Here is a 6,510-nt window from a genome sequence, read left to right as displayed (position 1 = left end):
CAAGTTGATGTGAAGTTTCATGATCATTATCATTAGCTTCCTCACTAATTGGTGTATGCATCAGAGGAACCGGTTTCTGTGATGAACTACTTTCCAATAAGGGAGCAGGTACAGTTACCTCATCAAGTTCTACTTTCCTCCCACTCACTTCTTTCGAGAGAAACTCCTTCTCTAGAAAGGATCCATTTTTAGCAACGAATGTCTTGCCTTCGGATCTGTGATAGAAGGTGTACCCAACAGTCTCCTTTGGGTATCCTATGAAGACACATTTCTCCGATTTGGGTTCGAGCTTATCAGGTTGAAGCTTTTTCACATAAGCATCGCAACCCCAAACTTTAAGAAACGACAACTTTGGTTTCTTGCCAAACCACAGTTCATAAGGCGTCGTTTCAACGGATTTCGATGGTGCCCTATTTAACGTGAATGCAGCCGTCTCTAAAGCATAACCCCAAAATGATAGCGGTAAATCAGTAAGAGACATCATAGATCGCACCATATCTAGTAAAGTACGATTACGACGTTCAGACACAACATTACGCTGTGGTGTTTCGGGTGGCGTGAGTTGCGAAACTATTCCGCATTGTTTCAAATGTAGACCAAACTCGTAACTCAAATATTCTCCTCCACGATCAGATCGTAGAAACTTTATTTTCTTGTTACGATGATTTTCAACTTCACTGTGAAATTCTTTGAACTTTTCAAATGTTTCAGACTTATGTTTCATTAAGTAGATATACCCATATCTGCTCAAATCATCTGTGAAGGTGAGAAAATAACGATATCCGCCACGAGCCTCAATATTCATCGGACCACATACATCTGCATGTATGATTTCCAACAAATCTGTTGCTCTCTCCATAGTACCGGAGAATGGCGTTTTAGTCATCTTGCGCGTGAGGCACGGTTCGCAAGTACCAAGTGATTCATAATCAAGTGGTTCTAAAAGTCCATCAGTATGGAGTTTCTTCATGCGCTTTACACCGATATGACCTAAACGGCAGTGCCACAAATAAGTTGCACTATCATTATCAACTCTGCATCTTTTGGCTTCAACATTATGAATATGTGTATCACTACTATCGAGATTGATCAAAAATAGACCACTCTTCAAGGGTGCATGACCATAAAAGATATTACTCATATAAATAGAACAACCATTATTCTCCGATTTAAATGAATAACCGTCTCGCATCAAACAAGATCCAGATATAATGTTCATGCTCAACGCTGGCACCAAATAACAATTATTTTGGTCTAATACTAATCCCGAAGGTAGATGTAGAGGTAGCGTGCCGACGGCGATCACATCGACTTTGGAACCGTTTCCCACGCGCATCGTCACCTCGTCCTTGGCCAGTGTTCGCTTAATCCGTAGTCCCTGTTTTGAGTTGCAATATTAGCAACAGAACCAGTATCAAATACCCAGGTGCTACTGCAAGCTCTGGTAAGGTACACATCAATAACATGTATATCACATATACCTTTGTTCACCTTGCCATCCTTCTTATCCGCCAAATACTTGGGGCAGTTCCGCTTCCAGTGACCAGTCTGCTTCGAGTAGAAGCACTCAGTTTTAGGCTTAGGTCCAGACTTGGGTTTCTTCTCTTGAGTAGCAACTTGCTTGCTGTTCTTCTTGAAGTTCCCCTTCTTCTTCCCTTTGCCCTTTTTCTTGAAACTGGTGGTCTTATTGACCATCAACACTTGATGCTCCTTCTTGATTTCTACCTTCACAGCCTTTAGCATTGCGAAGAGCTCGGGAATCGTCTTGTCCATCCTTTGCATGTTATAGTTCATCACGAAGCTCTTGTAGCTTGGTGGCTGTGATTGAAGAATTCTGTCAATGACGCTATCATCCGGAAGATTAACTCCCCGTTGAATCAAGTGATTATTATACCCAGACATTTTGAGTATATGCTCACTGACAGAACTATTCTCCTCCATCTTGCAGCTGTAGAACTTATTGGAGACTTCATATCTCTCAATCCGGGCATTTGCTTGAAATATTAACTTCAACTCCTGGAACATCTCATATGCTCCATGACGTTCAAAACGTCGTTGAAGTCCCAGTTCTAAGCCGTAAAGCATGGCACACTGAACTATCAAGTAGTCATCAGCTTTGCTCTGCCAGACGTTCATAACATCTGGTGTTGCTCCCGCAGCAGGTTTGGCACCTAGCGGTGCTTCCAGGATGTAATTCTTCTGTGCAGCAATGAGGATAATCCTCAAGTTACGGACCCAGTCCGTGTAATTGCTACCATCATCTCTCAACTTTGCTTTCTCAAGGAACGCCTTAAAATTCAACGGAACAACAGCACGTGCCATCTATCTACAATAAACATAGACAAGCAAGATACTATCAGGTACTAAGTTCATGATAAATTTAAGTTCCATTAATCATATTACTTAAGAACTCACACTTAGATAGACATCCCTCTAATCCTCTAAGTGATCACGTGATCCAAATCAACTAAACCATAACCGATCATCACGTGAAATGGAGTAGCTTTCAATGGTGAACATCATTATGTTGATCATATCTACTATATGATTCACGCTCGACCTTTCGGTCTCAGTGTTCCGAGGCCATATCTGCATATGCTAGGCTCGTCAAGTTTAACCTGAGTATTCTGCGTGTGCAAAACTGGCTTGCGCCCGTTGTAGATGGACGTAGAGCCTATCACACCCGATCATCACGTGGTGTCTGGGCACGACGAACTTTGGCAACGGTGCATACTCAGGGAGAACACTTTTATCTTGAAATTTAGTGAGAGATCATCTTATAATGCTACCGTCAATCAAAGCAAGATAAGATGCATAAAAGATAAACATCACATGCAATCAATATAAGTGATATGATATGGCCATCATCATCTTGTGCTTGTGATCTCCATCTCTGAAGCACCGTCATGATCACCACCGTCACCGGGGCGACACCTTGATCTCCATCGTAGCATCGTTGTCGTCTCGCCAATCTTATGCTTCTACGACTATCGCTACCGCTTAGTGATAAAGTAAAGCATTACAGGGCGATTGCATTGCATACAGTAAAGCGACAACCATATGGCTCCTGCCAGTTGCCGATAACTCGGTTACAAAACATGATCATCTCAAACAATAAAATTTAGCATCATGTCTTGACCATATCACATCACAACATGCCCTGCAAAAACAAGTTAGACGTCCTCTATTTGTTGTTGCAAATTTTACGTGGCTGCTACGGGCTTAGCAAGAACCGTTCTTACCTACGCATCAAAACCACAACGATAGTTTGTCAAGTTGGTGCTGTTTTAACCTTCGCAAGGACCGGGCGTAGCCACACTCGGTTCAACTAAAGTTGGAGAAACTGACACCCGCCAGCCACCTGTGTGCAAAGGACGTCGGTAGAACCAGTCTCGCGTAAGCGTACGCGTAATGTCGGTCCGGGCCGCTTCATCCAACAATACCGCCGAACCAAAGTGTGACATGCTGGTAAGCAGTATGACTTGTATCGCCCACAACTCACTTGTGTTCTACTCGTGCATATAACATCAACGCATAAAACCAGGCTCTGATACCACTGTTGGGGAACGTAGTAATTTCAAAAAAATCCTACGCACACGCAAGATCATGGTGATGCATAGCAACGAGAGGGGAGAGTGTTGTCCACGTACCCTCGTAGACCGAAAGCAGAAGCGTTAGCACAACGCGGTTGATGTAGTCGTACGTCTTCACGATCCGACCGATCAAGTACCGAACGCACGGCACCTCCGGGTTTAGCACACGTTCAGCCCAATGACGTCCCTCGAACTCCGATCCAGCCGAGTGTTGAGGGAGAGTTTCGTCAGCACGACGGCATGGTGATGATGATGATGTTCTACCGACGCAGGGCTTCACCTAAGCACCGCTACAGTATTATCGAGGTGGACTATGGTGGAGGGGGGCACCGCACACGGCTAAAAGATCAAATCAATTGTTGTGTCTCTGGGGTGCCCCCCTCCTCCGCATATAAAGGGGGGAGGAGGAGAGGGCCGGCCAAGGGGAGAGGCACGCCCAAGGGGGGGCAATCCTACTCCAAGTAGGTTTGCCTCCTCCCCTTTCCTATTCCAACTAGGAGAAGGGGAAGGAGGAGGTGGAGAGAAGGAAGGAGAAGGGGGGCCGCCGCCCCCTTCCCTTTCCCAATTCGGATTGGGGCAAGGGGGGCCGCGCGCCACCTCTTGGCCTCCCTCTCTCCTTTCCACTAAGGCCCATAAGGCCCAATAGCTTCCCGGGGGGGGGGTTCCGGTAACCCCCGGTACTCCGATAAATATCCGCCCCCCGGAACCATTCCGGTGTCCGAATATAGTAGTCCAATATATCAATCTTCATGTCTCGACCATTTCGAGACTCCTCGTCATGTCCGTGATCACATCTGGGACTCCGAACAACCTTCGGTACTTCAAAACTCATAAACTCATAATATAACCGTCATCGAACTTTAAGCATGCGGACCCTACGGGTTTGAGAACAATGTAGACATGACCGAGACACGTCTCCGATCAATAACCAATAGCGGAAGCTTGATGCTCATATTGGCTCCCACATATTCTACGAAGATCTTTATCGGTCAAACCGCATAACAACATATGTTGTTCCCTTTGTCATCGGTATGCTACTTGCCCGAGATTCGATCGTCGGTATCTCAATACCTAGTTCAATCTAGTTACCGGCAAGTCTCTTTACTCATTCTGTAATACATCATCCCGCAGCTAACTCATTAGTTGCAATGCTTGCAAGGCTTATAGTGATGTGCATTACCGAGTGGGCCCAAAGATACCTCTCCGACAATCGGAGTGACAAATCCTAATCTCAAAATACGCCAACCCAACAAGTACCTTTGGAGACACCTATAGAGCACCTTTATAATCACCCATTTACGTTGTGACGTTTGGTAGCACACAAAGTGTTCCTCCGGCAAACGGGAGTTGCATAATCTCATAGTCATAGGAACATGTATAAGTCATGAAGAAAGCAATAGCAACATACTAAAGATCGAGTGCTAAGCTAACGGAATGGGTCAAGTCAATTACATCATTCTCCTAATGATGTGATCCCGTTAATCAAATGACAACTCATGTCAATGGCTAGGAAACATGACCATCTTTGATCAACGAGCTAGTCAAGTAGAGGCATACTAGTGACACTCTGTTTATCTATGTATTCACACAAGTATTATGTTTCCGGTTAATACAATTCTAGCATGAATAATAAACATTTATCATGATATAAGGTAATAAATAATAACTTTATTATTGCCTCTAGGGCATATATCCTTCAGTGGCCGCGCGATCGCTAGGAGGAACAAGCACCGAGAGACCGCCGCGAGGGCGCGCCAGGATACCACACAGCGGCCACCAAGGCCAAGCGCCGCGTCTGGCAGCTCAAGGCGCGGGGCACCTGGGCGGCGGCTCTGGTGAGGCGGCCGCGGACGCCTACGTGCCCCACTTGGTGAACCTAGAATACTTGCCGGGGGAAGGCTCCAACCTGTTCCCCGGATCGAGATGGGCGGCTGGAGGGCCTGAAGCGCAGGTCTTCCCCGAGCCACCCGAAGGCTTCGCCGACCCCTTCAGCGATGATGACGTAGGGTACGGTCAATATCTCAGGAGCAAGCTTACGCTAACCCCGAATTGCAGGAGAACAAGGCTACAGTAGCAGTTAGATACCTCAGGGCAGTGGCCCAGCCAGCGGCAGGAGTGGTGCCCTGGGGGTTGCACGGGAGAGGCCCGGAACCAGCCCCCCCATGCCACATAGAGCAAGGTGCTGCACGGAGGTAGGCCCTCTGCCAGGGGAAGCGCTGGCGAGCCTTTTCCCCCCGGCAGAGGACCCGTGGTCGCCGAGGGCGCCGCTAGCGTCCTCTTTGCCCCTTTGGTCTCGTCATGGTTTTCGGACGCCCCAATGGTGGTCGAGGGTGGCGCAGGGCGGGGCCCTCGCCTGGCGATATGAAGTAAGGCTCGCGCCAGTGAAGGTCTCCGCTCGTGACACTCTCACGTAATAATGAGTGGGGCTGTAGACGTCCCGTAGTCTCTGGAGTGCCGCCCTCGGGCCTCGGGGGCTCCCGCCCACGTCCTAGTGGAAGCACCTGTTGGGGAACGTAGTAATTTCAAAAAACTTCCTATGCACACGCAAGATCATGGTGATGCATAGCAACGAGAGGGGAGAGTGTCGTCTACGTACCCTCGTAGACCATAAGCGGAAGCGTTATAACAACGCGGTTGATGTAGTCATACGTCTTCATGATCGACCGATCCTCAGCACCGAACGTACGACACCTTCGCATTTAGCACACGCTCAGCTTGGTGACGTCCCGCGAACTCACGATCCAGTAGAGCTTCCGGGAAGAGCTTCGTCAGCACGACGGCGTGGTGACGGTGATGATGATGCTACCGACGCAAGGCTTCGCCTAAGCACCGCTACGATATGACCGAGGTGGATTATGGTGGAGGGGGGCACCGCACACGGCTAAGAGATCAATGATCAATTGTTGTGTCTTGGGGT

Source organism: Aegilops tauschii, chromosome 1, assembly GCF_002575655.3.
Source record: "Aegilops tauschii subsp. strangulata cultivar AL8/78 chromosome 1, Aet v6.0, whole genome shotgun sequence".
NCBI classification, from domain to species: domain Eukaryota; kingdom Viridiplantae; phylum Streptophyta; class Magnoliopsida; order Poales; family Poaceae; genus Aegilops; species Aegilops tauschii.
This window is presented reverse-complemented; position numbering follows the sequence as displayed.